Source organism: Acinonyx jubatus, chromosome D4 (assembly GCF_027475565.1).
Source record: "Acinonyx jubatus isolate Ajub_Pintada_27869175 chromosome D4, VMU_Ajub_asm_v1.0, whole genome shotgun sequence".
Classification (NCBI taxonomy): domain Eukaryota; kingdom Metazoa; phylum Chordata; class Mammalia; order Carnivora; family Felidae; genus Acinonyx; species Acinonyx jubatus.
Genome location: NC_069391.1, coordinates 39,305,226 through 39,316,795, shown reverse-complemented (window position 1 = coordinate 39,316,795; position 11,570 = coordinate 39,305,226). Strand labels below are relative to the sequence as shown.

At 38.6% G+C, this 11,570-nt stretch overlaps 1 pseudogene; it reads left to right on the top strand.

Annotated features, from left to right (window-relative positions):
* The first annotated feature begins 3,057 nt into the window (after nucleotides 1-3,057).
* Nucleotides 3,058-6,016, top strand: LOC106976154 (GTP-binding nuclear protein Ran-like; annotated as a pseudogene).
* The last annotated feature ends 5,554 nt before the right edge of the window (nucleotides 6,017-11,570 follow it).

Below are 11,570 nucleotides of genomic sequence, written 5' to 3'. Positions count from 1 at the left end.
AGAATTAGAAAAGATTTGTAAGCTCTCAAGGTCCATTAGTAAGAGGCCTTTCCATTTATAACTTCCCCCATGTCTCCCAACATTTATTATTGTGAGAACAAATCTACTTTGTTGTCAATGGGCATATTTGAAGGAATTATCAACTAGGGCAGGGTTCATGCATTTAAATATTTACTCTGGACCTAAATCACATGGCACAGACGCATGAAATTTAAACAAAGTCTTTGGAAATTTCAACGTGTTGACCTAACTGTGCACAGCAAATTCATTGTTTTTTGCCAGCTCCCGAAGGCCCACTCTTACAGTCTATGCACCCAGACTGTGGAGTATTCCAATAAGATCTCCATAAACATATGGCTAGATGCTTACTTCTGATAATTCACTTATTTATCTTGCTGTCTAAATGTTTCTGACATGGAGGCTTTAATTATTGGGGTACATTTTAGTCACTAGGATACTCACTTTATAGGCAATACTGAAACATTTATGTTTAAGCTAGTTATTAGCTTAAAAACTAAGGTGACAAAGAGAGTTAGCATACTAATTAATTTGATAGTTCTTATTCCAGAGATTTCAAAGATACAGGCACCATAATATAAAAATTACCCATACGTTTTTTTTCACATTCTTTTTTTTTAAATATAACTTATTGTCAAATTGGTTTCCATACAACACCCAGTGTTCATCTCAACAGATGCCCTCCTCAATGCCCATCACCCACTTTCCCCTCCCTCCCACCCCCCATCAACCCTCAGTTCTCAGTTTTTAAGAGTCTCTTATGCTTTGGCTCCCTCCCTCTCTCTCTTTTTTTTTTTTTTTTTTTTTTTTACTTCCCCTCCTCCATGGTCTTCTGTTAAGTTTCTCAGGATCCACATAAGAGTGAAAACATATGGTATCTGTCTTTCTCTGCCTGACTTATTTCACTTAGCATAATACCCTCCAGTTCCATCCACGTTGTTGCAAATGGCCAGATTTCATTCCTTCTCATTGCCAAGTAATATTCCATTGTATATATAAACCACATCTTCTTTATCCATTCAGCAGTTGATGGACATGAAGTCTCTTTCCATAATTTGGCTATTGTTGAAAGTGCTGCTATAAACATTGGGGTACACGTGCCCCTATGCATCAGCACTCCTGTACCCCTTGAAAATTACCCATATGTTGACTGATAATACAAATGAGGAAAATTGATCCTTCTCCTCCAGCTTTATTGTTTTTCTCAATATATCCCCAAGCATAAAAGCCATGTTCTGGTCTGGCTCAAGCTAGCCACAAAAGAAGATCCTGAACACGCCTTCTCTCACAAACATATTAAATCTACAGCTACATATGGAACAATTTCCTCCGCAAAAAAACACAAAACAAAACAAAACAAAACAAAAAAACTAAAAACTAAAAACTGTGTGACTTGTCCATGTCTGAAAAATTGAGAGAAGATCCACTTCAAAGGGAGTAGGAGAGCCTGGGACACAATCCCGCCATAAGCCCCTCTTCCAGTCCAACAACCCACAGTTGAGAGGCAACTGAAAACCCAGAGTTCTTCCCTAAGAAGCTAAGGGTTTGTACCTCCATCAAGAACTCCCAACTTTTAAGACGTGCACCTGAGACATGAGCCCCCCAAACATCTAGCTTTAGAAACCAACAGGGCCTCGAATCCAGGAAACCCACAAGGCCGCTGCTATCCAACAACTGCTCTTAAAGGACTCCAGTGCTTGCACTCACCTGGGCAGGGCCCAGCAGGAAGTGGCTGCTAGGAGGGGCACCTGGACTTTGCTTGTCTAGGAGCACGGATCTGAGGGGCAGGGATCTGATTTGACACACTTCTGGGGGCCTGCTGGGGTGCTCTCTGGGACAGAGACTGGCAGGCACCTTCTCCATACTCTCTGCACCACTCCTCCCGGCAGTCGCCATCTTCTTCTCTTTTAAACCCTAAGTACAAAAGTCATATAGTAATATAAAGCCTTCACTATGAGAATTAACCATCATCTCCCTCTTCTTAGCCGCTCCACTCCTAATTCTACACATCAGAGGCAGTGCCTTTTAAACTTGGTTATGTATAGTTCTAAAGATGGTTTTCTTCATGCAAAATGAGGTATATTTACAGCTATTTGCCTAATATCAGATTTAGATTTTTCTCCATTTCTTTTCTGCTACTTATATGAAGATTTAGGTGATTTATATAATCTCAAACTCCCCCCATTTTTTCTTAGTATAATTAATTATTTTTGATTTCTCTACTGAGGAAGATTGTATAAGAGACAGACTTTGAGTACCTTAATATATGAACATCTTTAATTTCATACTCACCCATGATCAATAATTTGGCTGGTGAAAGTATTCTAAGTTTAAATTTACTTTAACTTAGGACTTTGAAGAATTACTCTATCATCTGCTTGTGGAACTGATGGCATGCCCTAACTAGTGGTATCACATTGCATATATGACTTTCTCTTACGAAAAGCTTTTAGAATCCTCTATACCTGATTTCCTGAAATTGCTCACAGATGTCTAAGTTCGGGTCTTTTGTCGTGGAAAAGTCTTTCCTATTTCAAGACATGTGTTTCCCTTCAGTTCTGGAAATTTAGTTTAAAAGTTCATTTTGGGGGGAATGTTTTTCACTCCACTTTGTCATCACTCTCCTGGAAATTTGATCAGTTGAAAACTGAACCTCTTGGACTGATCTCTTCTATTTTCAAGGAGATTTCTTATCTTCAACAATTGCAAGGTTTCTAAAAACTTTATGCTTGCATGCATATTTTTAATTTTGGAGAGTTCTTCTGCTTTTTCCTTCTCATTACATTTTATTGATATGTGGGTAGAATACAAATGTATTCTTGAATTTCTGCAGGCTGTTAATTAAAAGTGGGAGAGAGGAGGTGAGGTTGTTTATTCAATTCTTCTCTGGATCAGTGTATTTATCTTATCTTTTTCAATACTTTGAACATATTCCTCAAATACCTAATGAATGCTTATAGTCTCTCCAAATTTTAAGGAAAAAGAAAAGTTATTTAGAGTGTGTCCACAGGCATTTGCTAACAGTAAACTCACTTTAATATGAGTGGCCAATAAATGGGCAGCTTGCTGGGGAATCCCTTCTAGGGTGAACATATATGAGAAGTAGAAGAATGATTTCCAAGGATGTCCATATCCTAAGCTTCAGAACCTGTGAATGTGTTTGGTTACTTGGCAAAGGGGAATTAAGGTTGTAGACTAAAGTTTGCTAATTAGCCTCCATTAACACAAGGAGATTATCCTGGATTATTCTAGTGAACCCAGAGTATTCACAAGGGTCCTTAAAAGTGGAAAAGTGAATTGAAAAAGAAATCCAGAGGATGACAGTATAAAAAGGACTCTGCTGACCGTTGCCGGCTTTAAAGATGGAAAAGGTGCTGGTGGGACAAGGAAAGCGGGCAGCCTCTACAAACTGGAAAAGGTAAGGAAATGTGTTCTCCCCTTAAGCCTCCAGAAAGGAACCCAGTTCTGCAGATGTCCTGCAGACGGCCCACTGAGACCCATGTTGGATGTCTAACCTACAAAACTGTAAAATAATAAATTTGTATCATTTTAAATCACCCTATTTGTGGTAATTTGACACAGCAGCAATTGTAAACTAGTACAGATTTTGGTACTCAGAGTAGGGTGCTACTATAACAATACCTAAATAAACGGAAGGGGCTCTAGAATTGGTTGGGAAGTGGCAGAGGCTGGAAGAATTTTGAGGAGCATGATAGAAAAAGCCTAGAGGGACTTAAGCAGACCATTAGTAGAAATATGGGTAATAATGATTCAAAAGGGAGTGAGGAGCATGGTAGAGAAGACAGATATCACTTTGGAGAATCCTTAAATCATAAACAGACTGTTGGTAGATATATTATAGACATTAAAGATACTGCTGGTGAAAACTTCGAAGAAAATGAGCTACATGTTATTTGAAACTTTCAGCTCCTTTATTATTTCTTTTCATGAGTAGAGTTTAATCCTCTGAGTAGAATACAATGTGTTCCTGAATTTTTGTAGGCCATTAAAAGGGATAGGAGGCTAAGGAGATTGTTTGTTTAATTCCGCTTCCTCAAGGGTCACTTTTTCTGTTTATCTTGTTCTTTCCTTACTTTGCAGACTTTCCTCAATTGTCTAGGAAAGAGGATCCTTGTAACAGAGTGGCAGAGAGCTTAGCAGAATTATGTCCCAAAGTTCTGTAAAAGCAGAACTTTTAAGTGATAAATTTAGATATTTAGTGGAGGAGATTCCAAGCGAAGTGTTAAAGGTGTGAATAGGTTTTTTCTTGCTTTTCATTAGAAAATGTGAGAGCAAAGGGAGAAATGCAGCAAAGAACTGTTTAAAAGGAATCAGAACTTGACACACTTTGGGAAACTCTTAGCCTATTCGATTGCGAAAGATGCTGAAATTAAGAGACCACTCCCAGGAAATCCCACTCTAGAGAAACAGTTCAGAGTGTCACTGAATAGTTTCGTTGATAACTGAGAAAAATCAGTAGAGAATTCAGACACACCAAATATTAAGCATGCACCTCATAGATCCCCTCAGCCAGCTAAGCAGAAGCTACAACAGACATGGAAATACCCAGGGAGATGTATGAAAGAGAGTCTTCTGCTAGTGAAGTGAATTCTAAGACATACATGAGTGAACAAGGTTCTTGAAAATGTTTGCCAACAGAGCACTACCTGCTTGGACTGAAAGACAGAGAGAAGATAAAATGAAAGAGCTGTTTTAAAAATTATCACTAATAATACAATGCAAATTGTCCTGAAGCCAAATTTATTCATTGACCTATATCTTCAGATCCAGGTTTAGTATTTTTGTCAAGACTGCTTCATACAATATATTGTATATTTCCACCACAGGATGAATATTGCCTAATTGTCTCTTTTTTGTTTTTGTTTTTAAGGTTTTTTTTGGGGGGGGGAGGGGGAGGGGAGCAGAGGGAGAGATTCCCATACAGGTTCCACACTGTCAGCACAGAGCCCGATGCAGGGCTCAAGCCCACAGATAGTAATATCATGACCTAAGCCAAAATCAAGAGCTGGACACTTTACCAATGGAGCCATCCAGTCTCGTTTTTGTATGTGATGTCACTAGCAACTGATGATTGTTGCCTAGATCCACTAATTCATTAGGAGTTGCAAAGTAACTCAGAACACTGACTCTTCCATTGCTTCATTTACTAGCTTTATTGCTTATGTCTGCTGAATATATTTTTCAAAAATCATGACTTTCACGCAAATTTAACATAAATATATGTCTAGGATTTTACTCAACTCATTAATTAATGAGAAAAACAGTAAGATAGAAAGAGTGGTTCAGCCTCAGTCAGATGGGCTGGAGACACTTCTGGAAGCCACAGCACAGTGGCTGCCTGAGAACCCCAAGTCCAGTTCAAACTTGAATTGTTTGGCGATGGTGGTATTGTAAAAGCTACATTTGTAAAACGTCTTCTGACTGGTGAATTTGAAAAGACATATGAAGCCACCTTGGGTGCTGAAGTCCACTCCCTTGTGTTCCATACCAACAGAAGACCTGATAAGATCAATGTATGGGATACGGCTGGTTCGGAGAAATTTGGTGGGCTGAAAGATATAGGACATCCAAGCCCGGCGTGCCATTATAACATTTGGTGTAATACCACGGGTTACTTATAAGAACGTGCCTAACTGGCACAGAGATCTGGTACGAGTATCTGAAAACATCCACACTGTGCTGTGTGGCAACAAAGTGGCTGTTCAGGACAGGAAAGCTAAGGCAAAAATCTGTTGTCTTCCACTGAAAGAAGAACCTTCGGTACTATGACATTTCTGCCAAAAGTAACTACAACTTTGAAAAGTCCTTCCTGTGGCTTGCCAGAAAACTAATTGGAGACCCTGACTTGAAGTTTGTCACCATGCTTGCTCTTGCCCCACCGGAGGTTGTCATGGACCCAGCTCTGGCAGCACAGTATGAACGAGATCTAGAGGTTGCTCAGACAACTGCTGTCTCAGCTGAGGAGGAGAATCTGTGAGAAAGTGCAGCATCTAGTTCTAGAGGCAACTGTCCTGTGATGTCAGTGGCACAGCGTGTTTGCCACTTTATTACATAGCTGAGCAGAAACAGGTGCTTAATCTCTGGGATCCCGAAGGAGATGAATAGGCTTCGGAGTGAATGCGACAGCTTAAAAAGTACCTTCAGTTGTTGGACTTGTGTATTTTAGCTGTTTTGCAACACAGTTGTTTCCTTCCTGAGTTGCAAATAGAAGACTGTTACAGTCACATCACAGAAAAAGAACATGTTGAGGTGCTAAGAATTTACCGTCAATTTAATAAAGGAATGTTAGAGGCAGTTTGTTAGATTATATACCAACTGGTTGGTGTTTTATGTTTAGGGTTATCTTTTCCACTGGATAGAAATAATTTGCTCATCTACTAGACAAAAATCTACAGGATAATATGTACTTAATATATAACTTCACTAAGCCTATAATCTTTGATCAATAGGCTTAATGTTGTCCAGCTTCGTGTATCTTTTTAAAGGTAATCTTTTCCTCAACTGTTTGGTCACTAAGAAGTACAGTTCTCATAGACAAGCCAGGTTAAATCCTGGGTTCTTTCCTGTAATTCCTTCACACTCTCCTTTTCAGATTCCTCATTTCTCCACCCGTATTCAAAACAATGAGCTTCTTTAAAAAAATATATTATTAGGACCTCATGGATTTCAACATACTTGATGGTGTTTCAACCCATCGCAGTTATTATCCACATGTTTTTAGCCATCTACTTTTTAAATAAATAGAAGCATATTGAACATATTTTTCAAAAAGATTAAAAAAGAAAAAGCTAGCAAAAGATTCATGTGAAAAGAACCAATGCAAATTGGTCGGTAAGAGGGATCTTGTAAATCTTCAGTGTGCTTGTGGAAACTATAGTTCTATGGAGAAATGGATAGCATGGAGAACATAATAAACAGAGGTAATATTATGAGGAGGAAAATCAGAAAAATCTCAGGTCCCTCAAATTTCACAGTAAAATTAAATGCAACCAAAGTGTTGTCCTAGAAAATTGCATCCTTAACACTTGAAATGAACAGAACCAAACCTTCATATGTGACTGTGAATACCAATTTTTTGATTAGTCACTTTGGCACTTGTGTTCAGATTATTAAAATTAGTATCATACAGTAAATATGAATTTCCTTTTATACACTGCATGATCCCTGTTAGCTTTCTAACTCAAGTTCCTTAGGAAGAAACTTCACTAATCTAGCATTGAATTGGGTTTTGAAGCCAATCTTTTACACAGCAATAGCTCCTTTTGCAAAATAATTTAATTACAGAAATGTGACACACATGAGCATGTTTGTAATGATTAATGAATCACTTCATAAAAAGTGAATTTCCAATGAGCTGAAAAATTTATGTATCAATTAAAACTCAAGAAAATAAGTGTATTAAATATTTTTACTGAGCTAAATTAATCACTAGTTATTTTTAAATAAATATTTTTAATGACATGGAGAGTTAAGAATTTTAAAGCCATGAACAATGGTCTACGGTTGCTATCCTTACCTGAAATACTTCTCTAAATTAATTGCAATCACTGTAAATATGTTTCCCAAACTCATGCAGGGCTCCAAGTTGCCTTTCCTGTTCCTTACTTTTTAATTGTTTGGGATGAGCTAAGAGGCAGCACTCTGTCCCCCTTAAACCATTAAATTCATAGTTTTTCCTGTTGGAGTCACAGAGTTGAGTTCCTTCGGCTGTTTCCCTACCCCCCACCCCCAGCCGCTGCAGAAACTTCTACTTCTTTGGGGTAAATAAGTTCTAAAATTTTTTCCTGACACTTGAATTCTTCTGGGGAAATAGTGTAGATAACACTGTATAGGATGTTAAGCTGTGAAACGCTAATGTGTCTAAATATAAGCTGCCTTGTGAGAGTGTCACAGTGAGTCTCAGATGACCGACGATAACTGAAATGTGTGTCATCGAAATGCCATTATTACTTGTGGGACATAGTTTTAATATGCCTCTTTAATTTGCGTTATCAAAATCTTACATGTATATATACATATGTATCTATTTAAAGTGCTCTAATTTACACTGAAAGCCAGCATTAGTTTATTAGAACCTTACAGAACAGTCTGTCCATTTTTACTGTAGAGATTCTTCACCTGGATTCAGGACTATCACAATCCTTTGGAATGCTTTTTACCTCTTGCATAATTCCTTCTCACTCTCCTTATCAGATTCCTCATTTATTGAATCTCTAAATACCAGGTTGCTCCAGGACTCAGCCTTTGGATCTGCTCTCTTTTCTGTCTAGACTCAATCCCTTAGTGATCTCATCCTACATCAGGGTTCAAAAGCCATCTCTACACAGATAACTTTCAATTTTAGATCTGCAGCTCAGCTCTCTCCCCTGAACTTCAAGAGAATATATTCAAAGGCCACTCCATTACTGAAGTTTCTCAGGCCACAAATGTAGGCACCCCCTACATGTCTTCACACCCTCACCCCACATTGTGTTCAGTAGTAAACTGAGTAGGCTCTCATTTGAAAATGTCCATAATTCAAACACTTCGCACCACCTCCACTGCCATCAGCCTGGACCAAGTCATCATCATATCTCCCTGGAATATGGCATGGCCTTGTATCTGATACATCAGGCAATCCTAGGCAGGAAACAGATGACAAATATGAATAATTAAGAAGGATTTAGTAAAGGAACTATTTACAAAGGCCAAGGAGCTGCTACAGGAAATGAGAGAAGCAGCTACATGGAGAGAGGCACCAGAAGGAACTGTGGCCCTGGTGGATGGACAGGAAGAACCAATGGGGACCTGAGCCAGCAAGAGAAGAGCATAAGAAAGAGATAAATCTTACTCTCCTCCCAGTCCCTGCGCGCCCCCCCCCCCCCACCATGAGTGTCTCTCATTAGTTGAGCCCCATGCAAGCCAGACTCAAAGAAGCCAATCAGTGGTTAATATATACCATCGAGGTTACCCCTGCAGGGCACAGGGCAGAAAAAGGAGGCTGGAGAGTGATGTCCACTGCTATTCTCCCTTGCTTCTGCCCTCGCTCCTTTTTTTTTTTTTTTTTTAAGCACACAGCCAGAGTGGTTTTGTGAAAACATAAGACAGACCTTGTCAGATGCCTGCCTCAAGTTCCCAGTGATTGTCTACGATTTTCTATAGCACCTTAAAAGTCTACAAGGTCTGGAACACCTGGGTGGCTCAGTTGGTTAAGCTCCGACTTTGGCTCAAGTCATGATCTCACTATTTGTGGGTTCAAGCCCCCCATCTGTGCCGACAGCAGAGAGCCCACTTCAGATTCTCTATTCCCTCCCTCTCTCTGCCTCTCCCTTGCTCACATTCCATCTTTCAAAAATAAATAAACATTTAAACAAAAAATTAAAAAAGAAAAGTCTACAAGATCTATGTGGCCCCACATCCAAAGCTCTTATACTTTTGATGGCCTCATCTCTTATTATGCTTTTCTCTTATGCAATTTTCTTGAGCGACCCTACTCTCCTTAAACAGTCCAGGCACATGCCTGCTTCAGGGCTATTACAGTTTACTTCCTGCAGCTTGGGCTCCCTTCCTTCAGTATTCCGTGCGATTCACTTCAGGATTTACTCAGACGATACCCTCTCTGCAAGGTCTCTCCTGGCCATCTGTCTAATATTTCAGCAGCCTTCACATCAAATCCTGACTTGGCTTCTCTCCATAGAAAAATTCTATTTTCTATCCTGTTTCTACCTTCTATTATATTTTACATTATCTGTAACTTAAATATCTAATTTATTTAGTTCAATGTGAACTCCATGAGGATAGGAATTGTTTTTCTCTTTGCTTCCCTGATGTTTTCCCTGGTCTAGATCAGGGGTGACACATGTCGATGCTTAATAAATACTGGTTTATCAAATGAATAAAACCAAAAGGGGATATACCCTTCTTTTCCTAAGTATTTTCCTCTAATAAAAGATTTGAAATCCTGTGAGTGCTGCAGGGTGTTCCATCTTTAATCGGTTTTATACCTGCACTTAAACAGCCCAGGCATCCTTCCCTCCACCTTGCATCTGTGATGACTAGGAAGGCAGCACCTGTAACACCACGGCCTATTTATTGATAATAGTCAGGTATTTAAACACACAGCAGAAGGAAAGAGCGCCCTCACCATACAATTTCAATTAGTAGTGGTGAGATTTATAATATTCTTGGGAAGGAGAACAGGCCCTTAGCAATTTAAATTCTGAATGCACAGCCAACAGTACACTGCTGGAAAGCATATCTGATGTGGGTGGCGATATAAAGGAGAATTAATGGGAAAAAAATGTGTTCTAACACTTCAAACATTATCATATGCTGTGGGGACTCACACTCTATCAGCAGCAAAGTCAAAAACAAGTTACAGTGACTGGCATGTTAGTCTGTCTCTATTTAGCAAACTGATTAGCTTCCCCTCTGGAAGATGATCATGGCATTTGTTTATCTTCAAAATGCTATATTATAAACACCACTTAAATAAATTAAAGTTACTTCAATTTACAAACATAAGTAAGAGTGATGATGACCTAAACATGGTATTTAAACTAAAGTAAAATCCCTTCTGCTTTGCTTTCCCTATCTGCACGATATTAAAAAGCATATAGAGATTAGATGTCCTCAAATAGTATGAGGATAGAAGAGTAAAATATTTCAGCATATAATATCTCATGTTGTAAATGTACCTAAGTTTGGAAATATATTTGCCTTTAAAAATAAAATGTGTTTAAATTAGATGTTGAGAGGAAATCCATGTTTTAAATATATTCACTAATCAATACAACAAAACTATAAAGGAGACTTCTGACTACAGAAAAAGGTACATGATTTAGTGTTCCTTTATCAAGTAATGAAACAGGTTCCCAAAAGTAACGGGGTTTGTATTTATTCGTATTTCCAATAAATCTATATTAATTATTGATTTCATAACTTCTAATCAGTGTAATCCACCTTTTTGATTAAATAGAGCTCCTTCAGCCCCAAAAGTGGAGAAACAGAACACCCTGTACATTCCTGAATTAATTGCCAAAGGGAAATACAAAACCCTAAATGGAGCTGCCATGTGAAATAAAGAAAACATCCAGACACTGGTCTACAGCAGGCTACCAATTTGAATATATACACTAATTGACGGAGAAATGTTGAAACTAAAAAACGTGTCAGTCATTTCAAGGTCACTCACACAGACGCACAAGAATATATTAGAGGACATGAAACTTAAGATCCTCTTGAGAACCAAATAAATCACAATCTTACGATGAAATGCATGCATGAAAATGTTTAGGTGATCAAAGCATCAAAGTTTTCTTAACAAGAATACATTCGAGATGCATTAACTTGAATCTGATAAGAAACAACTGAATAAAGAAAATCTATTTAGAGTCCAAATGTTCATGGGCACTCAACCCAGCTTAACCCCACACTGTCCCCCTCACTCTCTGGAGTAGCTGTTCAGTAGTTAGAACTGCCTAGGTCCTCTCCCACCTCACCTCACTACCTCCCAGCACAGAAAAAATCAGTATCATCTCAAAAAACTTCCC